Here is a 27,823-nt window from a genome sequence, read left to right on the forward strand (position 1 = left end):
TTATTTTGTTTTATGTCATTTATTATTTAATTTCTCATCTTTGAGACAGGTCCCCATCCACTGAAATCTACTTTTTGCTCCAATCAGTCTACCAATACCATTGTTAGTGATGTTATTAGAAACCTAAGCTTCTGTTCCAGTTCTAAGATTCAGTCATTTTTTCCCTGATTTAATTATATTTGACTTAATTATAGCATTTGTTTTTGCTGTTCTTTAAATGCTCTCTTCTCTTTATTCCTAGGACATCATTATCTCCTTATTCCTCTCTTATCTCTGTTTTTCCTCAATTGTTGTTGTTGTTTGGGGGCCCTCCCTCATCCAATCCTTTAAGGGAAGGTGTTCTTCAGGGTTCAGTTCTTTGCCTTCTTTTTATAACACATATGCCCCCAGACAAGCTGACACACATACATGCAAAAACAGACACACACACACACACGCACACACACAAGAGACAGAGAGACAGAGACAGAGAGTGAGAGAAAGAGAATGATTCATGTGCCAATGGACCCCACACTCATCATCTCTCCTACCTGACAGAATTGTGGGATCAACTACCCTCTCTTTCAAGCCATCTTGCACACACCCCAAACATACCCACTTCCCTGCAGCCCCTCCATGCCTCAGTATGAACTATGTGCTCATCACCTACTACTTAAGAATGATGAGATTTAAGAGACCCAGAAAGTCAATAGCTTACTTACCCCTTATCATGTATGCAGGTTTATAGGGAGGGGTCCTATAGACATTTCTAATATTTAAGCACTGACCGTGTGCCTCAGACTGTGTGGAGTGGTTTTATAAGGACTGTAGCAAGTCTAATTATCACAGTCAACTTTAAAAGTCTATGCTTTTCTTTTTTATTTGCTGAGGAAGATTAGCTCTGAGCTAACATCTGTGCCAATCTTCCTCCACTTTATATGTGGTTTGCTGCCACAACATGACTGATGAGTAGAGTAGGTCCGTGCCCGGGATCCAAACGTGTGAACCCAGGCCGCTGAAGTGGAGCGCACTGAACTTAACCACTACGCCACAGGGCAGGCCCCAAAAGTCTATGCTATTTTTATCTCCATCTAAAGATGTGGAGACTGACTAAAGAGAAGTTTAGAAATTTGCTGAACAAATAAGTGACAGAGACAGGAATCCCACCCAGCCCATCTGGTAGCAGAGATGTTCAGTGTGTGATTCAGCCCCCAGGAGACACATGTGCAGCTTCATTTAAGGCCCTGGAAGACTGTGGTATAGCCATTACCTCTTTTGTTAATTAAAACAATAACAACAATAATAATAAAAACAGCAGACTGTGTATTGAGTGCTTACTATGTGATAAACACTGCTTCAAGGGCTTTATAAGCATGAACTCTTTTAATCCTCATAATACCTCCATGGCATAGGTACTATGATTACTTCCATTTTACAGATGAGGGAAATGAGGCAAAGAGGGTTTCAACATGTTTTCCATTTTTAAATAGCTCGAGGAAAGTGAACACCAGGCAGTCTCTTCCAAATCCCATGTCCTTCACCTCTGTAGTATATTCTCTTGCTCTTTTAGCACCTTGTTGTGTTTCTTAAAGTGACATTGAACACTGGTTCCTATGCGTCCCTTCTCCCACCAGCACCACCACCACACCACCTGGCTTTGTCCCAATAATTAATAGCCCTGTTGTTATGATGCTTATTTTTTTCTTTTCTCCCCCTCTCTGTTTTGGCTTGTTAGTTTATAACAATGTCTGCAAATGTTTTCTTTCTCAGTTCCCCCCAAATCCTACCACAATCTGTTTTACTCTGGATAATCTAATGTTACTGATCTTTTTCGCAAGCCACACACTCTCACTACCATCAAAAAAAAGAACCATTTGATACCATTACCAATCTCTCCATATAGTCTTTTAAGTTTAGGGTGACCATATAACTTGTTGTTTAAACCAAAAAACTTTTGAGAGTGGGTGTATTACAATTACGTTAGGACAGCAAGTATGAACTTGGGTTGTCATGGGTGAACAAAGAGGTGTGGTCCCATCACTTCTGACCCCCAGAAGACAATGCAGCTGCACAATCACAGTGTTGACTGGAGAGACTTCCTAGCTAACAGCTTCCCCACTGGCAATGACATCATGGCTTCTTCCAATAGCACTGACTACAGAAGAATTGGAATTCTGCTGGAACCTTCGAATAACAACAAGCACAAAGAAAACAATCTTGCCCAAATTTTAAAACAGAAAATGAAGAATAAAAAAAATAAGTTTTAAGGTTCTAAGTCTATTATAACCAATGGCAAGCAGACAGAACCGAATAAAAATGGACTTAAAAGTACTTAGTAATATTTCTTTAAATCAGCAGGGTTTAAAGAACAGAGACCTCACTTCTTAAAGTCTTTCCAATAAAATCCTCAGTTTAATCTCATTGAAAACACTCGTTTTTTGTTAAACAAACATTATCTAATGAACAAAGGATTTTCACAAAATCCTTTCATATCTTGTTATTCTCAAGTATAAATTAAAGCTTTTAACTTGCCTTATAATACAATCTCAGTCTCAACCCTCTAACTTTTCTCCATAGCATTTAATACTGTTATTTCTGAAACATAAAGAAAAACCAACTTGCCAAAAAAAAAAAGGAAGAGAATATAAAATGAAATCCTGAAGTTCATAATCTGTTAAATTGGTGGTGATTGAGAAATAACTTTTACCTATTCAACCTATTTTTAGGGTTCATTTCTATAGTTCAGCTTGAAATAATGTTGCATTTACCTGAGTCTCAGAAATGAATATTTGAGAACATTTTTTTCATAGGTTGTGAAATCAATAACTGATGGCTATTTAATATCATTGGTTTAAAATACTAACGATATGGGTATGTGTGAATATCTCTGGGAATTACATTAATTATAAATTTCTAGGTTTTGTAGAGGCTATAACGTATATAAAATTCTATTATATAACAGTGAATTCTAGAATGGAAATCTTAATCCCTTCTCTTCCCTGCCCTCCTGTCTTATACATGTTGTACATCTGGATGTGAAGAGCAGAAGAAAAATGGCAAAAACCCAAAGAGAAATTTCAAAGTAGGAAAAGTTTGCCTTTGATGGCTTTTTTGGTTCCTGGAAAAACAACCTCTCCCACTTTTGGACTCCCAAAACTATCCTCTGTTCCTACAGAAGAAGAAAGAATCTGCTATCCTCATTTGAATTTTGATGAAAACTTGTTCTAATAAGCTAGCCCTTCCAGTTTGTATTCACAAGTTTGAACTTTTCAACTCGCAAGTGGATTTAAAAGTCTCTCTTCATGTAAAGGAATTATAAGCACCAAGTTTTAAGCAGTGCTGTGATTTTTAGAAAGGGGTCTTCCTTAGTCTGCAAACCCACAGCACTCTGAAGACTGGTCCGAGCCAGTTCTGCTTTAAGCATTTGGCAGTGAAGGACAGACGCTAAGTTAGCCAAGAACCGTTGCTGGTCTGCAGCCCATAGATGCTTTACTGATCCCCAAGAAAGGGGCAAATGCGGCTGAAGGTTTTAGAAGGACTAGTTCTCAGGAGCCGTAAGATTCATGAAAGGCAACATGAGCACCACCCAACTGAGCAAAAATCTGTCCAAATGTCCAGGACAGGGAGGTACCCGATCCTGTCTGTCCCCCTTGCACTCTTCCCTGAACAACCCACTATATAGATAATCATCTCCTGGTCCAGATACCCTATTATTCAGTATCTCATTATGAAGAGTTTATTTTCAAGATCCAGAATGCAGAGAGAGAAAAATTAACAGGATTTTCTACTCCAAAATCCTTCAAGTTTAAAGGTCAAACAGCTAAAAAGAGGATTAGCAAACTAAAAGATTAGAGATGAAAGAGAGAACTGCAGCCCTGGAGAACTGTCAGTGGGAGCAAGAGAACCCCAGCCAGTGGGACATGAGCTCCAGAAAGTGTGTGCCATTGGTAGGGGGAGACGAGGAAAAACTGATGACTGATCCTTGAAAACTAACTATAACAGAGAAGAGAACAATGCTTAGTCTCACAGGTTAAAAAATGATGCTAGTAATAGTCCTCTTAATGAGCTGCTTTGCATGTGTGCCTAATCAAACATGCTGGGAAATAATTGTAATGCATATCATGAAATTTGTGTTAGATTAACATTGCTAGGTGACGGGTTGTAATTAGTATTTTGGTGGTGAATATGATGTAATCTATGCAGAAATAGAAGTATAATGATGTACACCTGAAATTTTTACAATGTTATAAACCAATGTTACTGCAATAAACAAAAAATTAAAAAAAAAAAAGATTAACATTGCTTTGCAATTGCTTGATTACAATAATAAATACTCTCCCTCTACGCCCTGAGTCTGATTTGAGAAGGCCCTTATGAAAATCCCATCACTACATATTCTGCACCTACCAGGTTAAAGGCACGGTGCTCAATGCTCAAAACACATTCACTTTATAGAGTGGAGGCTGCTCAACCTTGGCACTACTGACATGTTAGACTGGATGATTCTCTGTCATAGGAGCTGTCCTGTGTATTTTAGGATGTTTAGCAGCATCCCTGGCCTCTACCTACTAAATACCAGTAAGTACACCCCTCAGCCCCCAGTTACGACAAATAAAAACGTCTCCAGATATTGCCATATGTAACCCTGAGGGGCAAAGCCATGGCAGTTGAGAAACCACTGCTATGGAAGGATTCTCTACACATACTGTTCTCAGGTAACTTACTGCTCATGTGTCATAGTTGCCTTCTTACCATAAAAACCTCAGCTAGAACTATGCTTATAAACAACAACAAATATTCTCATTGAATAGGATACCTAAACTCCAACTCCTGGGTGTTTGTAAAAGAGTTTGTCTCTCACCTGGCATTCATTAAAAAAAAAATCTTCATTAAGAAGCTGTAAATGCTAAATAAGTTGCTGTTGGCGCTAAAACAATGCCTATACATTTAGCATCGACCTGGGAGATAGGAAGGCAGAAAAAGGTCACATTATATTAGCCAATTAAACTGTTCCATTCTTAAGGAATCAAAGCAATGTATTAGAAAGAAAATGGTTAAAAGCAATTGCCTAAGGAGTTATCAGTTATCAACTATTTGGGAATAATTGGCTCTGAGACCATAGCACATAAAGTACTGACAGCCATATTACAAAGGTCTTTGTTGCTTTTTCTCCTATGAAATCTAGGACTTCTAGAAGTATAAGACCCATTCAATTACATGGGACTTTTATTTAGTCATTCTTGCAGCCTCGTAATAGAGTAGAAAACCAAATCTTGGAGAAATAGGTCAAGTGTATCACCAACATTCCTTACCGTTTGGTATCTAGCTAGTATCGTCAAAATGGTCAAAATAAAATTAGATTTTAAAAATACAAAAGAACTTAGTTGCACTGTATTCTTTATCTTCAGCCCAGGTTTCTCATCTACATCTCATCAATAAGAATCAACACTATGTGAAACAACGGTCAAATGCTTTATAAGGAAGATTTAAACGTCCCTCAAAAGCATCAGATAATTACCTAAGCCAGAAGCAAGACGTTAGACTAGCGGACTAATGATCTGATCTAGGATGGTAATTCCCATGGTTCCTAAGGAGCACAAACATCAATCATGTAATAAATATGTGGTTTCCATTGGACTCCAGACTGGGTGAAAAAAAAATCTCAGCAGTGAGAAAATTGCCCAAGTTTTCCTGGCATATCAATATGCGTGTCCCTTAAAGCAAGGCTATTTCTAACATTACACATTGCTAATCTTTCTTTCAAGTGCTGTTATATTAATTAATGCCAGAATAAGCACCAGAGGGGGAAATCTACATAACTGGACAATAAAGTGATGGGTCCCAGTAAGATCCCACAACTCTGCTTTTGGAATAATTATAGGCAAGTTTCCTTTTTTGATCATACTATTTTATTTCTTTTTTAAAAAAAATTATACTATAGCTGACTTTTCTACCTCTCCATCGCTCAGATATAGCTATGAGCTTTCAAATCCCACGATCGCCAGTTCTGATGTGCCTGAGAAGATACCACCCAACTGTATGTAAGTCTCAGTTGGTTAAACAATTATCTAAATCTTATAGACTGAGGGATTTTTTTATTTTTTTAATTATCAGATGGAAATTTTTTTCTTTTGGTGTACAGTTCTATGAAGTTCAATAGTGTATGGATTTGAGTAACCACCTCCACAATGAAGATATAAAACAATTCCCTCACACCCCAAAACTCCTTGTGCTACCCCATTATAGGAATGTTCTCACCACACTCATTCCTCTGGTAACCACTGATCTTTTCGCTGTCTTTACAGTTGTTCCTTTTCCAGAATATCACTTAGTTGGAATCATACAGTTTGTAACCATTTCATACTGGCTTCTCTCACTCCTGCATGTTTTTGAGAATCATCCAATTTTCATGTATCAATATCAATATGTATTAATAGTTTGTTCCTTCTCACTTCTGAGTAGTATTCTACTGTATGGATATATCACAGCTTGTTTATCCATACCCCTGGTGAAGGACATTTGAGTTGTTTCCAGCTTTTGACCATGACAAGTAAAGCTGAACACTCATCTACAGGTTTTAGTGTGAACATAAGTTTTCATTTCTCTAGGATAATTAACCAGGAGAAGGATTACTGGGGCAAATGTTAAGTATATGTATAACTTTATAGGAAACTGCCAAACTATTTCCGAGAATATCTGTACAATTCTACACTTCTACCAGCAATGTATGAGAGTTCCATTTGCTCCATGTCCTTGCCAGCATTTGGTCCTATGGGCTGACAGTTTTAATCTAAGAATGCTAGAAGGACTTTATTAAAAAATATCTTTATCAACTGTTATAAGATAGGATATGCTTAATATAAAGCAGCTAGCATCCCAGTTGGGAAATAGTATTATTTTATTTTCCAATAAGGTGTTTTGTAGAAAGTACTTTGATCTCAAACATTTGAAATCATAATAAAATGTTTTATTCAATACTATAAGATCCTCTAAAATTGCGTTATGTAATTTGTTAGGGGAGCCGTAATGGCCCTGAACTAAGTGTTTAATTCTTTTTGTATCTATGGTAACTATAAAAATGTTCTCCATGCTTTTTGGGCTGGTACAAGGAAGGACCAGAACCAAAGTGATTAATTCAACAAATATTTAGTGAGAGCTATTAGGCTGGGAATAATTGTGAATAGGACAGCTTTGGCTTCTGTCTTCATGAGGCATACATATATATGGAAAAACAGCAATCATCAATTGCATGAATAATTATTCATCTAAATATGTGCATAGAATATATTATCTGGGAATATTTTAGGAGACAACCTTAGTTTGATAAATGTCACGTACTCACTCATAGAATGTATAAATAGAAATCATGAACTGTGCTTTAATTCTGATTTCATAGTAAATAATGAAATTACCAAATGTTTCTGAGAAATTAGTACAAATTAGAAACTAATCAAAATATAATATGCAAATTGTGAATAAAACCCTCCAATTCCAAGATTCTGGAAAAAGCAGATCCAGAATGCAAACAGGAAAAAAAAACTGTGCACGGTATTTTAAAATATCAAAACTCTTCTGATAAATGGAGAGAGCGTTTGACTGTCATTGACAGCTATAACTCTGTTCCCCTCTCTGGCTGAGGTACGTCTCCAGGCTCCATCTCCTTCCCCTATTCTTTCTTTGCATGCTCTCTCTCATCCAAATTCACAGTTTTTCATCTCATTATTAAGGATCATTCCGCGGGTCTTATTTTCTGTTTCCTCTAGATTGCCGGCTCTGGATCATATCTGCAGCTTCCCAGTGGAAGACAACAGCCCACGAGGAACTGGATTTGTCCCCATCGCAGACTCGTAATTCACTGCACCTCAGCCCCTCGGCTGGGTCATCCAGAGAGGGAATCAGACATTAACAGCTCATGAGTGATTCACTAAGGAATGGATAACACGCCAGAACCATCCTTTCCACATGCACTTAACATTGCTCCCTTTGGTAAAATGCAGTCCATTACCTGAAAGCCGTGTGAAATTTGCGGGGAATTGAAAACCTCGTGCTTATACAAAAGGCTGAGTCATTTTCTAAGAGTTAGGCAAGTAACTCAGAGAGTTCAACTGCTGACAAGATTCTTCAGAAATGAAGCTGACTGAACATAATCAGTTCACCCTAATTGATTGCATACAGTTTTATTACATAACTGATGGTTTTAAACCCTGGCCAATTAGTTCATCAAACAGAGGTTAAATTCTTGACTGATTTATTCAAGCTAAATTTAGGCAGGATTTACAATACAACCTGCCTTATCCAGGCAGCCTAAAATGTACTCTCTTTAACAAGTGAAATTAGTAAGGACTTCCCCATAATGAAAACAGAAAACGACAGAGAAATTTCACTAAAATGTGGATCTGAACTAACCAAGATGTTAACTCTGGTTATCTTACCAGGTGCAATTCCTTTACTACGTAGTTACCTAATTTTGAGATCGTTTAAAATATTTTTATGGTTGGAGTTGGTAATGCTGGATTTGAAATGACTAAATTAGAATCATGCAAAATCAGCTTATTTGGCCTGATGTGTTAATTCAGAGAAATCTCTTAGGCTGTCTGAACTATCACCTCCAGTCCTTCACAGATTTCATCAACTTCTGCCGTTTGGCAGAGACTTAAATCTCTCTGAAGTTTCCAGCATTGATTTCTGAGCATATCCTTCACAGTGCAGCCAAGTCATTTAAAATAATTCTCATCATAAATATTTGTGTTTACATTGCACTATTGGGATTCCATAAATTAAAATTTTAATGGGATAAGGAAAGTCTTATCCTTAAACTGAGCAGCTAGAGAAATAAATCAATTAAACACTTTTTACTAAGCACTCCTTAGGCATTCAGCCCTAAGTCAAGACAAATGAGGTACAAAAGAAGGGTCGGACAGATAGAGTTGAGACACAGAACTCATGATTTCAGTGTCCAGGCCAGTGCTAAAATGTCTCATTAAGGAAATTTTTACAAACTAATTGTTTCTTCAACTTATATGAAGTATTTTATAGAGCAGAAGTCAGCAAACTTTTTCTGTAAGGAACCAGATAGTAAGTATTTTAGACTTTGCAGGCAGAGGCAAAATCAAGGATATTATGTACATACCTACATAATAAGAGAGAAATAAACTTCCACGATTTCTTATTGATGAAATTCAAAACGTTTATCAGATTTACCGTATCTCATACAACGTAATTAGCAGAAGTAATTGCTATATATTTTATCTTCTAAGACCTCAATAAAGAATAGAGAATTTGAATGTACCAAATTTTCTTGGGGACTCGTAATTATTAGAAATCCATTTTTTGCTTGGAGTTGCCTCCAATTAAATAGGTATCAATCGAGTATTTACTATAATTCTGAAATTTGTGCTGGGTGATAAGGACACAAAGAGAAATGGCCCTCTGCCTTCAAAGCACTAAAATTCAAGGGGAGACTGACAAATAGACAAAGTACAATAACGGTATGTAATGAGTACTGCAATAAAAGTGTGTATATAGTGCTACATAAACGTTTGTATAAAGTGCTACAGAAACACAGAAGGAGGACTTATGAAAATACTGTTGAAAGTTCTTCTAAAAATGTACATTTCTCTTCTTGCAGTCTTAGTAATAAGGACATGGATCTTCAAAATATTTAATTGATTGAGAATCCCTGTGTTGCCTCTGAATAACTATTCTGACCAATTTTCATCGTAAGCTTTACAGAGCTGGGTGTTCCAGGTCATTTGCCTGAATCAGAAGGGACAATAAGGATATAGTCAAGAAGTATTTGATTTGTGTGTTTTTACTGCATTTATCACAATAAATTTTCTTTTTTCCTGACAATTAAGATTCTGATAATTTGAGGCCTCTAGTTAATGGAGAATTTTCCCTAGCAGTCTCAAGAATTACAAGAAGGATTGACAAAAACAAATAAACAAACAAGCAAAAACCCAGATTAGTCAATACAAATCCAAACCAGGAGAAAGAGAAGGGAAAACTTTAGTATTATTCTTTTTTATCTTTCAAACTAGTGTACTATACAATAAGTAACAAACTAACAAAGCCACACACTTATTTTATAAATTCAGAAGGAAACCAAAGTCTCACGTCTCCTTTCTCCCAAGGAGGCTTGTGGGTGCACAGTGACCCAAAATGGGGCAACATGTCTGTTTGATGAAGTATTGAAGAGTCTTATAACCTTTGCCTCTTCAGATGTCAATAAGATGACGACTTTAGCATCCCCCTGTACTATACCAGAAGCATGCAGATAGCCCACATTTGGTTTTAATTCCTGGAAAGCTTATCCCACAATAAACATAAATACAAGGATCTAGAAGTCAAGGTGCTCTGCTGTTTGTGAGGAATGCAGGCTATTCATATCTCTGCTCTAGCGATCCTAGTTTGGAGGGTGCCTGGCACATTTCTGAAAAGTTACTTCTACCTCAGAGTTGTGATGGCTATGCCAATACCGATGGGAGGCAGTGGTAACTAGATGAGAAACGATACGTCCTCTACCTTTCTTTATCCTTCTCAATATTCACTTCAGTCAAACACCTGTAGAAAGGGAGTTTACTCTGCAATCTAGCAAGGAGTCTATTTTCTAGCAAGGAGTCTATTTTCTATATAAGTAGATAAGACATAGACCCTCATGAAAGTAAGAGAACGATCCAAAGAACACACTGTCCAAAGGTACAGAGACTTCAAGCAATGTAAAGTGTTTAGTTGTACTGTAAAGGGATGTGGTGTCTGAAGAGGAGGCCAGATGTGATGGAGGTTAGATCACAAAGCACATCAGACCTTATGCTAGCGAACGGAGATTTTATTTTGTAAAATAAATGGAAACCAGTTAACAGTTTTATGCTGACACTTACGTGATCAGATTTGCATTTTAGAAAGAGCACTTCTTCCTTGTGTAGACTGTAGAGTTACAGAGGTTTAGAGCTGTAAAAGGGAGAACAGTATTTACTGCTACAGCTCAGGTAAAGGCTCATGCTAAGGCAGTAGTGAGAAAATGGAAAAGAAGATGATTTAACAGCTGGTAAGAAGATGGACTAGGTAAGCCGTTGTGACTGTAAGCAGGAGGGGGCTGAGAGGACAAAGCCACCAAGGTGACTACTAACTTGGGAAACTGGATGGATAGAGGTGGAGGGCTGAAGACAAGGCATTCTAAAACAGGTAGAATGAAGATGGCTAGGTAGATAGGTCATTGGATATTCAGATCTGGAAGTGGGGTATGAGTCTAGAATAGAGGTCGAGATTTGGGACCTGGGAGTTGCAGGCCAAGGTATTGATAAAACCAGGAAGGGGGAAAAAGAGCAAAAGGAGAATATGGTTGATGGCAGAACTTTAGGGATCACTAACATTGGAGGTATGGGTAGAAGAGGACTCAGATGGAGAACACGAGGAGGAGGCAATGGCTGGCATAGCGGTGGCTCCAAAATTTCTATTTGGAAAGGACTCAGACCAGCAATCAGGTCAGGGGGGGCTTGAACATTCATTTGCATAGCACTTGATACAAGAATTGAGAAAACTCCATTGTCCATATCAAAGAATGGGGGGTGCTGTCGGACATTACATTCCCACCCCAGCCCCACCTTTCAATCACTGTACTACCGAGATCTTGGAGACCCAGGGGAGCACATTGCCTGGAAACTAAAGAAAGTAAGAATTTTAAGAATCAGGGAGCAGACTCAGAGTCAAATTCCCCAAAGATCATATAGATAAGAAGAAAATATTCAGTCAATTTTGCAATAGCTGATGTTGCCAGTGCAATTTCAGTGAAGTAACGGGGGAAGAAGCCACAATGTAGTGCAGAGAGACTGAATGCGAAGCAAGGAAGAGTCAGTGAGGGTAGACTTCTCTTGAAAGGAGTTTGACTGTGAAGAGATGAAGAGGGATATGGCAGTAGTCTCAGGGGGATGCAGGGTCAAAGGGCCTGAGAGTAGTTTGAAGACACAAGTGGAGACCCGTCTCCACAAATTGATGGCTGCCCTTCTCCAGAAAATGTCTCTCCCATTGGGCCCCATTTCCATCTAAAAGTCCACCATGAAAGATTCATTTAGTTGGGCCTTATAGGCTTTCTACTGGCAGCAAGTTTCTATTAAAGAACAAATACCCAAGTAATAACTGGAAATGAGGCCAGGGTAGACGCTTGAAGTAGAAAGGGGAAGTGAGAAGGACAATACCAAAGAAAATTTTGCGTGCCTCAAGTTTTCGCCCAAGCTGGCTCTCAATTCAATCACTAGTAATAACAGAAAATTACACGTGCTCCAGTGGGCAGAGAACACTGATTAACCACTGGTGCTGGTTAGCTGAAGTTATCCTTCATGCTCGACATGCAGAGAGACATCATACATAGATTATCAATTTCTAAGAATAACAATTCAACTTAATAAACTTAATACTAATTTGGATCAAAATTAAATCTATTAGGTGATATAGATAGCACTTAAAAATGTCAAATGCCCCAGGTCAAACTTATGGGGATCAATTGTAATTTTCCTGAAGTACAATTATAGAAGTGAAGAAAGGATGTGGGGAAACCTAAGTCTGACAGTGCCTCCCCCCAAAAAGCCACATTAGCATATTGATTATTTTGAGCTGAAGACAGTTGAGAAGTAGCAGATACAATAAAAGCTCTCTGCACTCCCCCATAAAAGCAGGACATACATTTGTAAAGTTGTTTCCCCTCTCCTCTCTACCAAGAAGGACTGAAGTTAACCATCAGACTCTAGACCCTGATCAGCCCAGAGATGGTACAGAGGAATCTATATAACAAACTTTACGATGTAACCCTTATCTATTATTAGTTTCTCCTTATATTTATCTTCCCCAGATTTGCCACTCCTAGATGCTCAGAGTATCTTTCTTTCTTTCTTTTTTTTTGGTGAGGAAGATTGGCCCTGAGCTAACATCCATTGCCAATCTTCCTCTTTTGTTTGAGGAAGATGTCCCTGAGCTAACATCTGTGCCAATCTTCCTCTATTTTGTATGCAGGATGCTGCCGCAGCATGGCTTCATAAGTGGTGTGTAGGTCCACACCCAGGATCCAAACCCATGAACCCCGGGCTGCCAAAGTGGAGCACACAAACTTAACCACTACGCCACCAGGCTGGCCCCCAGAGTATCTTTCTTTTGTCTTGTCACTTCTCCACACAATTATTGTTCTTTGCTAAGATGCTGTATAAGCTCAGGTTCTAACCACACTTTTTAGTTACTCATCACTGAGTACTCCCATGTGTATGCACGATGTACACATTAATAAACCTCTGTTTGTTTTTCTCTGATTAATCTGTCTTTTGTTGGCCTAAATTCCAGAATCCCAGCCAATGAATCCAAGATGAGTAGAATTTTTCTTCGCTTACACATTCTTCTCTTGATATTTCTTCAACAACTGAAACAACTCACTGGTGTTTGTGTCTAATTCCCTTCCCCATCCCAAATTCTCTTTTCTCTGATCACAGATCCACAGGAACAATATTGTTCTCTCATATATTGAAGGCAGGCTGTTCACAAGTCCCCATACGTGTCCCTATGTGCATAGGAGCAACTGGAGAAAACACTTGCAACCTGTCTAAGAGGTACTGCAGCCCCAAGAAGGACCTTCCTGTCTACTTCCATTGAATGTCCTTGCCCATCCCTGTTAAAGACAACTTCATAAACCATCTCTAATTCTCACCGCACTCCAGGATTGGTCTATGGTAGAAAATTAGCAGCATGACTAGTAAGTGGGAGGAGAAAGAGGAAGAGGAGGAGCAAGTGGAGGAGAGGGAGCCAGTGGACTAGGAGGAGGAGTCATTAAACACCAGAAACCATTTCCTATCTATTCAATCACCGATTCTCCTCTTTAGTCCCCAAACTCTGTCCCATTTCATCACCAATCCACGCACACCTTTTCTCTACAGTCCCATCCCAGGCCAAACTCTTAAAATGAAATGCCTAGGAAAGTGTGAATCTGATTCTCCTCTGAAATGAAAATGAATTTTACTTCAATTCGTTGAAAGCCAAAGAAGTACTGTTAGCTCTTGCATGTGATGTTGCTTTTCCCTAAAGCGGTAGTTGACCCCAGGACCCTGGTTTGTGGGTCTGAACTGTGGCTGAGTTGCTGTAAGTGGAATCCTCAAAATTGTTGCAAACAGAGGATTCATATACTAACCAAAAATTGTGTAGACTGTAAAAATAGTATTTTGACACATAGATTCCCACCTTTTTAAAAATTTACATAGCTGTATGGTGATTACTAAAACATGTTCCTTTAAAAAAATTGCTGAATATATAGTAGCTTTATGTCAACATGTATTTTTCCAATATTGATAAATAATTAAGAAATGATCACTACTGTGACAGTCTGCTAAGTTTTTTGACATTAAAAGTGGGGAGTATCCCAATTTAAAAGATTGGGAGCCACTCTAAGGAAGAATGTTGAACTGAAAATGGCATCTGAAAAGAAATCGACCAACATCTTCACTTATCTTTTCTGCTTTCTTTTGTCTCATTTGAGATCCTCCTATTCCTGTGGAAGGCCAGCTCTAGCCCAAAGGGTGCCTTTCTACAAGTGAGAGCAAGGAACTCCAGTATGACGCAGCCCAGCACCAGGAAGTATGTCTTAGTGAGCAGACAGGCTGGGGAGCAGCCGTGATTGGTCTCACTGGCAACTGTGCATTCTTCCATCTCTGCTCTGAATACTATATCCTCCTGGTTTCTCAAGTAGCCTTGTTCCTGTACCTTTTACTCTACGTCAACTGACTTCTCCTCATGAGCATTAGGACATGTTCAAGATCTCCCCATCCTAGCAAATCCTTTCCCAATTCCCACATCCAGCTTTACCTACCACCCTGTTTCCTTCTATTTCCTCCAGTCTTCTACACCTGCTGGACTTCTTGATAAAATGTCTTACTTTCACCAGCTCTATGTACCCTCACTCACTCCTCAACCCATTGTTGTCTCACTTCCAGCCCTACCACTTCTCTGAAACTGCTTATATCAAGATCACCAATGAAGTCTGTGTTACTAGATCCAATAATTTCTTCTTAAGAGTTATTTCGTTTTCCCTAGTTGCAGCATTTGATACTGTTATCATCCCACCCATCTTAAAATGCTTTCATACCTTGAATTTAGTGGCTATAATTTCCCGATTTTCCTCCTACATGTCTCTCTACTGCTTCTCGTATGCTTTGTGATATTCTCCTTGCCTAGCCATTCCTTCCACATTGGGAGGCTCTTCTCATTCTATACACATAATTTCATTCAGTCTCTTGGCCTTAGTTCCCATCTATATGATGTTCCGAAAATCTTTGAACTCTCATGTGATCTACAGAGCTGTACATCTAACTCCCTATGGGACAACACCACTTGGATGTCTAGCATATATTTCATATTCAGCATGTCTGAAACTGAATTCTTCTTCTTCTCCAAATTTGTTCCTCCTCCAGGGTTCTCCCTCAGTCAATGGCACCACCAGCCATTCAGTTGTTTAAGGAAGAACCTGGAAGTCATCTTTGCCTCCTTTCTCTTCATCATCCTCCATACCCAATCAATCAACAAGTCTAGCCAATTTCTCCTCACAAAATCTCACTTGAACCCACACATTTCTCATGTCATCATCCTGGTCTATGCTGCATCATTCTCTCCTTTGGACTTGGCCACCATACTGGATTCCCCACTTCCTCTCTTGCCCCATCCAATCTATTCTCTACAGAGCAGTCAGAATAATCTTCTAACCATGCAGATCTGATCATGATACTCCTTCATTAAAAATCCTTTATGAATGTGTCTTGACCCTCAGGATCAAGTCCAAAATCCTTAACATGGCTTATAAAACATCCTGGGAACAGATCTCTCACGTCTCAATGTCATCTTGGGCCATTCTCAGCCAGGTTGGACTTTTTTTCATTCTTTAAAGATACAATACAGCCTCTGTACTTTTACACACATTATCCCTCCATCTCATATCCTCTTTCCTACAACTCTTTACCTGGCTAACTCACTCATCTTTCAAATCTCAGGTTGAGTATCACCTGCTCCAAAAGCTTTCCCTAGTTCAAGGGTTGACAAACTATGACCTATGGGCCAAATTTGCCCATGGCCTGTTTTGGTACAGCCTCGAGTTAAGAATAGTTTTAAATTTTTTAACGGATTTTAAAAGAAGAAAAATAAAAGGAGAAAGAGACAGATAAAGAGGAGGAAGAGAAGAAACAGAAAACATACAGGGCCATTAAAGCCCAAAATAGTGAAAACCTAGGATATTTACTATCTGGACCTTTACAGAAAAGTTTGTTTACCCTTGCCTTCGACCATCAGCTTAGGGCCCCCTGCTGTGTGCTCCCTGATACCCTGGACTTCCTTAGTCATCACACTCAAGCTTTCTTACAATTAGCTATTTAATGTCTCCTTTTCACACTAGACTCTAAGCTCTGCAAAGTCAGGTATCATTTCCATCTTTATCACACTATATCCCTGGTATACAGTACATGGTAGAATCTTAGTAAACATTTGTTGAATGAATTACAGTGGAAGGAAAATAAACAACAGCTACCATATTGCTGTGTCCACAGATAGGCCATGGAAGTACTTCTAGGGGCATATGACTCAGACAACCATATATCCCAGTGCTCTCAGGACAAGGATGATTTATGCTTGTCATCCCAGCAAAATTATTAACAGTTTCCCCTTTTCCTCTCGAAAGTGTCCTACTTTGGAGGAGCTGGGAGACTTAAAAAAAGTTCATAGGTCCCACTGCCTGAGACAACAGAAGCTTCCTAAGGCCACTGGAGCACAAACCACAGTGGCCTTTGTATCGAAAGGCAGAACTCTTCCTATGGGGACGAGAATCCTTGCAACACATAGTGTTCAGAAACCAGAAAAATATTAGAAAAATACTGCATTTATGGAACATCATGATTAAAATAGACTTGTTCACTGACTTGGAAATTTGCCTATTATTTTTAACATAGTCATTGTATGAAAAAACAACCCAAAATTTGTAAATAACCAACTTTTGGAAATCAATCTATCTTGAGTTTGGAACAGCCAGTATAACAAAGTTAATGAATACACTGTGACAAGCTTTTTTTTTTGTCCATGACATATACAGGTGAGTCACTCTTTTCTCTTTTGGCATGACTGGGAAATCAGATATTCTAGCTAATCAATATCCAGGCATGATAAAATAAGTTATTTGGAGATATAAAATTTAAGCATTGAAATTAACTTCAGCAATTGTCTGATTCAACACCCTTATTTTATAGATATGAATATGGGGGACAAGAGAGCACATGTTCCTGCAGTGTATAAGGCTCCTGTGGAATCAGTGACAGGCCTGTTTAAATTTTTTCCCATAAATTTAAATAAAATTAAACACAGTTAATAATAAAACATCACATTTATATTTTATCTCTTTTTGTAATGATCTGGAATCCCTTTGGAATCTCCATGCCTGAGATTTCATCTTAAAGAACAGAAGTCTAGATTTCACTTTATGTGTACTGTCATGTCTCACTTAACGATGGGGATACATTCTGAGAAATGTGTCACTGGGTGATTTTGTCATTGTGCGAACATCATAGAGTGTACTTCCACAAACCTAGATGTCATAGCCCACTACAGACCTAGGCTATACGGTACTAATCTTATGAGACCACCGTCGTATATACAGTCCATCATTGACCGAAATGTCAATGCATGGCTATTCATGAATGTTACCTATCCAAAGAAAGGTACGAATCCTACATCTCTTTTAAATTTCCTCTTCACTTCTTCTCTAAATAGTGTTTTGCCACCATTGGTTTGAGCTGCAGGCCAAACTCATCAAATTTATATCTATTATTAATACTACTACTAATAAAGATAGTATTTATTAAATATGTACAATATGCTAGGCACTAAGCTTCTGTGATTTATTTATCCATTAAAACAACCAGATGAGAAAAGTGTCATTAATTTAAAAATGAGAAAACTGGGGCTAGGAGCAAATAACTTGCCCAGGATACAGAGCTGGTGATTCATCCAGATGGGGCCTCAGCTCATATCTTTGAGTTGACTATGAACCACCGCCCTATAATAACCAGTTCCTTAGGAGGCTGTTGGATACTGCTGCGTGCCACTTCAAGCCCTCTCAGTCCAGCCCCATTTTTTATTTCAGCCACTAATGCGGCTCCCAGTTCCAACCAGGAGAAAGCTGACTTCTGCCCCTGGGCCTAATGCTATGGCAGGAGATGAACCACTTAGTATGCATACATGTGCAATCAGGAAGCATTGGAGTTGAGGCTACCTTTGACCAATTGGAGACATGAGCCTATGGCTTCTCTTTTTGCCCATGGGCAGTAGTGAGATACATTTCATATGGGTCCTCAGAAGGCCGCACAAGATCAAGCATCTCCTGTAGGCATCTTAAGTTGCTTCCCTCCTTTGTTTCATTACTGCTGCCCCTACTCCTGCTCCCTGGGATCACCTCCCAAGTAAATAACCTATGTGCAAACTTTATCTCAGGCTCTGCTTTCAGTGGCATCCAGGACAAGAAGAGGCCGTTTCCCCCACCATCTGAAACCATCTTGTCTCTATTCCTGAGCTTTATAGTGCTAATATGCAAGAGCTAACATACTTTATCTGAAGAGGAAATCCCCTGTCTCTGACAGACCTGACTTCTTCATTTCCTGTGAATAGCAGAGCTATCTCCATCGGTAGGGTCTCAGGACCGCATTGAGAATATTTGTCTACCTCTGCTGAAAGCCCTTCTGATTAGTCAGGCTCCTTGAGCTGGAAACATAAGGATTTATAATGAAAAAGAATCACACAGTAAAAACAGAAAGAATGAAAAGAAAACAAACCAATAAAGAACCTATCCTATCATAACATTTGAGATTCTGGTATTTGCTAGCTTTGGAGGGAGTTCAAGATAAATGAAAGAAATGTGTATTTTATTAAATGCTAATATTTAGAAGATGTGGGGGGAAAAAGGAAAGATAAATGCTTCCAATCATATTTGCAAATATGAGTCGTCTTCTAGCCCCTTCAAAACTGTTAGATGTCTGCCTTGCATTTGAGCTACCTACTCAGTTTTGGAAGTAACGCCGGGGACCAACCAGAAAATTGTACGTGGAGTAGCAAAGTTGCACGTGCATCCAGCCAACAGAGATGGGCACCACACTGTGCTCTCAGCCCGGGCTGTAATACAATAATGAGCCCTTTGGAGCCAAGTTGCAGCTGCCCATCCGATTTCCTGCACAGGAAGAGCCTATTGCTTCTGACCCCACATAGATCTGCCTGTAATAAACTCTATCCTTCCCTTGCAACATCTGCTATTGTTAACATGATCTCTGTTTGTCTTGAAGTATAAATAGGCCCCAAATTTCGAGAGTTCAGAATACACTGAACCGTAACAGCATAGCGTCTTCCTTTTCTTCTTGGTAAGAGCCTTATCCCTCCCTTGGGTTTTGGAACTCATTTTAAGAACAACAATGAAATAAAGTGGAGAGGAAGAAGATTTGAGAGGATCAGGAGTACTCAAAGGGGTCAGAAATGAAGAGTTTTCCTGCTTTTGTTTTTCCTATGTTTGCAGTAACACATGTTATGACTGTCCATTGAGCCATTTTCTGTATTCTATTTTCTCCACACTAAAGTTAAGAGTTTGAGTCAAGAGAAGAAACTAATTTTATTATTAATTAGCACCCAAAGTATTTTGCAGTGTTCAAATTTACCAACTTTTTATTTTGCTTGAACAAGACACTTTCTTGTTCCTTATAACTAATGTGCTTGTTTTCAAGATGAGAAAACAGGGGAGCATTGGTCCTTTCCTCTGATGTAGAGTATTGGTAAAGAGCAGACACTGAAGGCCGACAGCCTAGATTCCCAGCTTAGACCTGCCATTAGGTGAATTGACTCCACTCCTCTGAATCGCAGTTTACTCATCCATAAAATGGATGAAATGAGTAATTATTTCACAGTACTGTTAAAGTAGTAAGTGAAATAATGCATGTGAAATGCTTGATAAGTGTGTTTAATAAATATTAGATGATCCTGATTTTCCAGTAGGTCTGATTTTATCTTCCAGTCCAGTTATCTGAACTACCTCAGAGAGAGAGGAATCAGTTCCATATGTGTCTCCAGCTGAGGGGTTAAAACAGACAAAATGCTTAGAAGAATTGCCTAGCATGCTGTAAGCACTTGATAAATGTTAGCTGTTCATCACCATCATCATTAATGTATCATTAATAATTTATAATTATCCTTATTATTGTAATAAGTTCACTGAAAGAGCTGGACTCAGCAGGTGTAAGAAAGGAAATTTAGTCTTTCTTACCATTTCTCATTTAAACTCATGCTGTCAAATGATTTTTCTCAGATCCTGGATGAACCCTAGGTAGATGACATAGCTTTTCTGATTACTTTCACATATGAAAAGTTCTAGTCCAATCCAATGCAATCTAAAATCCTTTTGAAAACTGCTTTCTTCCCTCAGCTTGGGTCTGCCTCAGGCTGAGAAATCTGTGATGGGAAAAAATATGGCTGGCTTTGCACCATTTCCCCATCTGATTCCTCTTCCTCCACTCACTAAGAAGCCTCTGGTTCTCCAGAGCTGAGCTTGGGCCCTGGAGTTGAGAGAGGCAAGAGCAATATAGGACAGAAGAGATCTTCCTTGACTAAGAACATTCATAATCTGGCATTGATGTCCTCTGAGTATTGCAGATGTCTAACACTGCCTTTGAGTCAGGCCCTCCCGTGGGTTCCAGAGAGATTTACACTAAGGATCTGCAGTTGCCTGTCTGGCATGGGTGATGCTTGTTCCTGCTAGCTGCTTAAGATGTATCTGGTAGCCCCTGCTGTCTAGTGTCTACCCCTCAATTGAGGCCACCTCACACCTCTCGGGTGGGTCTATAATAAAATGATGTATGATACACTCCCCTAACAGGCCCATACCTGGTCCACTGTTGGCCAGGCATCTTTGCTCAGCAGGTCTCTTACCTGTAGACTCTTCTTCACATGTCAGACAACGGTCTCTGTCTGAAAACTTCTCCTTGTGGTGCCTTAAAAACCAACTCATTTGGAGAGAGATATGAGGGCAAGCACTATGCTCTGCCCCTCTGTGAGAAGAGATGGAGAATTCATAGCACACTGAAAATTATCTACAATATGATGCTCAGAACAGTCCTCTTCCACCTCCCAATGAATTCTCCTCTTCTCGTACATACTTTGGGGGTACTTGAAGGGCTAGAAAGGCAGAGACTGCATTAGGTTTTAGCCACGTCCCTGGCAAGATCAACATAGATTGTCATAGTTTGCACTATCCAGCACAGTAGCCACTCAGCACATGTGGCTATGTAAGTTTAAATTTTAATTAATTACAATAAAATAAAATAAAATTCAGTTTCTCAGTCTCACTAGTCACATTTCAAGTGTTCAATACCCACATGTGGCTAGTGGCTACCATACTGGATAACACAGACAGAAAATTTCCATCATTGCAGAAAGTTCCACGGACAGAGCTGGAACTCTGGAAACTCATTTTAGAAGGTGAAGGTTTTGTCATCTATTATTTTGTTCTCAAGCCTTGGAGCCTCTCCTGAAGCTACAGTACAAGAGAAAATTTCACATTTCTCAGTTTTTTCTTTTTTTCATATAATCAGTAAGTAGATATATTTTGACATCTGGATTCTGGACTAGGGATGTGTCAAAGCAAATGAATATAAGATCATTTTTCACAATGCTAAAATCTTAGATAAAATGGAAATTATTAGAGTTTTTATGCTCAAGCCTCAAGTCAAAAAAACATCTACTCAACCAGAATAAGCCTCTCCACCATTTCTGCCCCCATGATGAGACACAGAAGCGCATTCATCAAAACTATTATCCTTTATATTTACGGTATTTTATAGTTTATGAGCCACATGAATTATCACATTTTTTTCTAAATGCAATTCTAAAAAGTAGGCAGGACAGGTATTATTGTACCCATTTTACAGACAAGGAAATAGGCTAAGGGAGTATAAATGACCTGCCCAACGTCACAGAGCCAATAACTGGGAAAGCCAAGTATACTCAAGCTCCTTCCACTTCATTATGCTTTTTTCTGAAAGGCAGGAAAAATTACAAAACCAATTCTTACTAACACATAGAGAACGTGGGAATTCAGAACTGAATCCCTTTGAAAGACCTCCACGATTTTGACTGATTACTCATGTATGTGCTTCCAGATACCTAGTATGCCTAGAATTAAGGGCTGTTCTATTAGCAGGATGTTGAGAAGCAGCTGGTCTGATGAGGAACATGAAAGACAAACAGCAGAGGTATTCCATTTCCCTCAATAAAATTGGGAGCTGGATTTTGTTTTCCTTGAGCACATTCCCACTTGGCCTGTTTGCATCTTCTTGTCGTTTACTCAACAATACTGATAGAGTCAATGCCAACCCCTTGGGAGGGCATAAGGAGAAATGTATCACCCAACATGGAGAGACATTTGAACACAGATCAGGGCAATAAATGTAACTGATACTGGTCCTACTCCTCTACAGGGTAGAAGTTTGTTTATTCATTTTTTGTAACCAGACTTAATAAAGAACAGAAAGCATCAAGAAATACATAGGAATGAGAAACACCAAATTCAAGATAGTTGTCTCTGGGAGGGGGCAGGGAAGTGGATTCAATTGGAATCAGGGAAGTGGCTCGAAAGGGCTTCAGTTGTCTTTGTAAGTTTGTAATGTTTTACTTCTAAAGATGGATGGTGGGTACATGGGTGTTCATTATGCTAGTCTTTATACCATTGAATGATAAAATTCCTCAAAATCAATTTTTAATAATAAAAAAGGAAAGTTACTAAAGGCTTATTTGCTGGAACACAGATTATTTTTATAGGCCCCTTCATCTTAAATCATTTGTTGAAACACAATTTTACTCACAATTGTTTAAAATATTTTTATGTAACAAGGCCAACAGAAGGCTGAGAGCTAGAATGTTCTCTGAATAAAGCTGGCTTTGCCCACATGGGCTGACAAAATGAGGTGTAGAATTACAATGACTTTTTTTCTTTTTTCTTTGGTGAGGAAGATTGGCCCTGAGCTAACACCTGTTGCCAATCTTCCTCTTTTTGGTTGAGGATGAGTAGCCCTGAGCTAACATCTGTGCCCATCTTCCTCTATTTTGTATGTGGGATGCCTGCCACAGCACAGCTTGATGAGTGGTGTAGGTCTGAGCCTGGGATCCGAACCTGAGAGCCCCAGGCCGCCAAAGTGGAGCATGCCGAACTCAACCACTGCGCCACCAGGCCAGCCCCTGAAATGACTTTCTGTTCATTTGGCTTGACCATGTCCTCCATATGAGTCACTAGTACACTCCTGAATCCAGGTGGAGGAGCTAAGGGAAGATGAATCAATTACTTGTGAACATTCCAAAAGCATCATCAACTTCAGAAGCTTACAGAAGTGTAAGTATACATAAATACACAAATATAATACAATGGTTCAGGTTTATCGATAGGCAGATAGGCACAAGGGAAGGATGCCCATTCCCATCGCAGGGTCAGGAAAAACTTCATAAATTACCTCTTCAGATGGGTCTCAAGAGCTGAGTATAGTACACGGTACAGCTCCTGTCTGGCTGCCCATCAAGTCTTCGCCATTCTCCCTTCTCCAGGTTATGGACCCTGACCTCTGGCCACAAGAGTGGGTCCATAACCGAGTTCTGGCCAATCATATTCCCCCATTTCTTTGGACCCAGTGATTGGTCTTGAAAGAGGCATAAAGACCAAATAAGAATTATCAGTATTTCCCTAGGCCTGATATACAGACATTGGGAGGAAAAAAATCTCTTTTTCAGCTAGGATTACTAAACTGGGATTAGTGAGGCAATATTCTCTTCCAGACAGAAAAGGTCTTTGCCTTTCGGAGGGAATGGGGCCAAGAGTCACGAGAGCAGAGTCAATCAGAAAGAACAAAGAGAGGGGGCTGACAGCATTGAATCCTTGGTCCCGATTCCTGGTAGTCCTCAAGGCCCAGGTTCTTCTAACTCTTTCTTCAGTTCTCTTAGGGATTGCAATATCCTCCCCAAAGCATAAGCCAAATAGTTATGTGTTGCTTAAGGTTCTCAGGGCAATGATTCACTTACTTGCCTTGATTAATATTTTGAGTAAATAATCACCTGATAGGTAGAGTGGGGAAGTGGATTCTGAGAAGAGGGTGGAAGGGACACAGGCACGAAAGCATGAGGCAGCATTAGAGAAGAAAGTAGCCTAGGTTCAAGGGCACTGGGTCTGTTATGAAATAAAGCCAATGCTGTAGGCAAAGTTCAGGTCAAGAAGACTTTCATTTGCTTTGACCCTCACCACAAGTACCTCATGCGTATCTCATTTTCAAAGGTCAAAATACCTCAGCAAGGTATTCCAGTATAGAAACCTTTGGTTAAATGAAACCTGGCTAAGTAGTTCCTCGCTACTGGCGAAAAATTTCTGCTTCATCTCAAAGCATTAACATTTTAATAGTGACCTGCTCAAGGCAAAAAATTCTTCACTATACTCAATGATCAATCTTTCCTCTTGGAACTTAAGGCTTGAGGGCTGCTGGGTTGAGTAGAAGTTGTAGGAGGGAGAGGAACCACTTCCCAAGGTCCTTCAAATCATGCCATGTGGACCACTGTTGACTTGGCCTACACGCAAATCCCCCTCTCTCTAACTGTGCTCTTGCACTGTGTACGCCTCACTGCACTCATCCAATGACATGGGGCATTCTCCTGCATTCCGATAACCATTAGCACCCTTATTCTATGACACTTACTTCATTTGAAGAATGAAAATGGGGGAAAAAGTTGTCTTTATGCAATTGAATCACAAAATATCGTCACTCACGTTCACAGCCTATAAATGTGGGTCTAGTCACTGTTGCTTAGGAGGCAAAATTTCTAAAGGATACATAGAAATCTTAAAAACTCCTTTTCAGATTATCTATTTGAAGTTTAAGCAATAAGAGTATTACTGGCGGGACTTGAAGTTGAGCACAGAGAGATTATGCTATGTCAGAATCATTAAATAACATCTATTATCTGCCATCTGATCTATAGATGAATAGAGATGGTCTCAATGCAAGTGACTTATGATATTTCCAGCTTCTTTCACATAAAATGAGAAAGAGTATAAATGGAGATATAATCAATTAAAAAGGCATGGAAACAGCATTTCAAGTTGATAATGCAGTTCAGCAAGAGGATGTATGTAAGCACACTGCGTCAAGACTAAGGGAAATTCAAATGCAACGCTCGTGTGTTTGGGGGTTATTTCTTATTTATGTTGTGGAAAATTATCGTCTAAGGACTTGTAATAGGGCATGGAGGTTATACTTTTTTGTGCTTAAGCTGTTCAGATATTTCAATGCTGTATTTAATTCAATCTATAGCCTACACCGGCTTGTGAACACTCTACTTGGCTAAAGTGACCAGCTCTTAATAGATTGATGTTGCTGCTTCATAGAAATATGCAAGAAATGGCCAATTTTAACTGCATCTATGAATACAGATTTCACTTGAATGCCACTCAGATACTAAAGCTTCTGAGATGGGTGATGCTGACTAATAGACAACGTGTCCATTTAGGAGTTAGATTATGTTTTAGGCAATTTTTTTACAGGTAAAAAAAGAAATAACTTAGAGCAGGGTTTCTCACCCTTAACATTATTGACATTTTACGCTGAATAATTCTTTGTCGTGGGGGACTGTGCTGTGCATTGTAGGACCACAGGCTATCATTGAGATCTAACCATCATTGAGAACCACAGGCTTGGAGGATTGTTGTGAGAATCAAAAGAGATAATATTTGTTACTATCCTTATAAAGTACAAATTACTTTACAAATATATCTCCTTATATGATAGTAGAACTAATTTTCCAATCTTTTAATTGGACTAATTATACTATACAATAAATAGCATTACTCTCTTGCAGCAAAAACTTAGTTATGTTCTTGGCAAAATTCATAAACATAGCAAGGGCTAGCAGCTCTTCCAGAGCAGGCTCATTTTTTATTCAGATTTGTATCCCCAGTGTCTATTGCAGTTCCTGACTCATGTCATATCTCCGTAAATCTTTTGTGAATAAAAAAGAAAATCTTAAAAGAGATCTTGCTATGTATACTTTTAAGAATTCTTTAACTTTAGTCAGTCTCAATGAATTACATGTATTTGGCATTTTAAAAGTTAGGAAAGTTTTCAAATGTACATCCATGGAGTCAGGGCAAGGGTGGGGGTGTTACCCAAAGAACAGAACATTCTTAATCAATTCTACTATCAGTCAAATTTTTGTATCTTCTATTAAATATTTTCCAAGTTATCAGAAAATTAGCAAATCTCCACTGCTACAAGAGTAATCCATGTCACTGTCCTTTCTCACCTGGATCACTGCAGTAGAACTGCTAATTCATCTCTGTCTTATCTATTCTTGCAAACCTCCATTTATTCCTCTAGAGTTTTACCAATGCAAAGTAAATTACATTAGTCTCCATTGCAACTCAAATAAAATCTCGTGTTCCTAAAATGTCCCACAAGGCTCCTCAGGATCTGGCTCTTGTCCACTTGTCCAACCTCATCACAGGCTACTTATTTGCATGCTCACCATTATTCAGTCCCTCTGCCCTTCCTTCCTCCAGCGCTCTCTCCTCCTGCCTTGAAGTTTCCACACAAACTGCTCTCTCTGCCTGGAAGGCTTTCCCCTGCTCACATTACCTGGCCAACTCCTACTCAATTTTGGTCTCAGTTTAAATATCTTTTCCAAGAGCAGCCTTCATTGACCCCACCACCACCACTGTTCTAAATCATGATGCACTTATGGCACTCTTACTTTCCTCTTTATAGCATTTATCATATATATAATTATATATTTGTCTATTTATTTACATTTATTTGTCTCTCATTGTTTACTTTCCCTAATAAGACAAGGGAGCAGGAATTATGTCATGTATACCCACCTTTTATCACAATACCTAGCACACAGTAGCTGTGCAATAAATATCTGCTGAGTAAATGGAGGAATGAATGCACGAATCTGCACATCTTAACACTGACTTTCTGAAGGAAAACCTCTGGCAGCAAAGGTAGCATTTCAGGCTAGAAAGGAGAAGGCAGCACGGGTAGGGGAAGTATTGCGGGGTCAGCAAGGCCCTGCAAGAACCAATCCCTGAAGTCACATTTTGTCTGTACCTACTTTCTCCGTCGATGCACAGGACGGGCCCAGCTTCTCCTCTCACTGGATGACACCCGACCCCATCTTTGTCACAGACTGTTTTCCTTAAAGCACCTCAGAACCCAGCAAGTAAGCATACAGTGACAGCATTTGCTCCCAGGGTGGGTAGTCCTACCTTTGTGCCCTCTCATCTCTGTGACAAATATTAGGCATTGCTTATCTGCTTGCACACTTTCAAACAAAGGCCCACCTCAATGCCATGCATTCCCCAAGTTCTGGCTTCAGTTTATTTTTTTTTCTCTTTTCTTTAGCAATCTTATTTGCCCTATTGTTTCACCTACCACCTAATTTCAGATAATTTTCGATTTTATCTCTAGCTGCAATTTATCTCCCAGTCTCTAATCCCAGAGATTCCAGCCACTAGCTGGATATCTGAATAGCTCCTCTCCCACGTAGTGGGCACCCCAAACTCCCTAAAGGCAAAGCTCAAGCAATCGTCCTCTCTGCTATTGGAACCTCCATTCCCCCAGATATGCTGCCTATGGACGAGAGAGTCACTGCTGATTTCCTCTCATCAGTCCCCAACAGTCAGGAGTAGGCAAGTCCTTTCTATGTCCTCTCTTTTGTCTTTCTTTGATCTGTATCATCCTCTCCATTCTGATTGCCATCAGTCTCCTCCAGATCC

General features: G+C 39.3%; 1 protein-coding gene and 1 long non-coding RNA gene across 4 annotated transcripts in view; one reads left to right on the forward strand and one right to left on the reverse strand.

The window, feature by feature from the left end:
* LOC147915726 (uncharacterized) overlaps positions 1–4,198 on the forward strand; it is a 46,672-nt gene extending 42,474 nt beyond the window's left edge. For both annotated transcript variants that reach the window (XR_015554157.1, XR_015554156.1), the window contains exon 6: positions 3,026–4,198. This is a non-coding gene — a long non-coding RNA (uncharacterized LOC147915726). The remainder of the gene's footprint in view (positions 1–3,025) is intronic.
* PKHD1 (PKHD1 ciliary IPT domain containing fibrocystin/polyductin) overlaps positions 1–27,823 on the reverse strand; it is a 431,042-nt gene that overhangs the window by 78,506 nt on the left and 324,713 nt on the right. The window lies entirely within an intron of this gene.

The sequence above is a fragment of the Ceratotherium simum genome, chromosome 13 (genome assembly GCF_057802395.1).
Source record: "Ceratotherium simum simum isolate JZ-2026a chromosome 13, ASM5780239v1, whole genome shotgun sequence".
Lineage (NCBI taxonomy): Eukaryota > Metazoa > Chordata > Mammalia > Perissodactyla > Rhinocerotidae > Ceratotherium > Ceratotherium simum.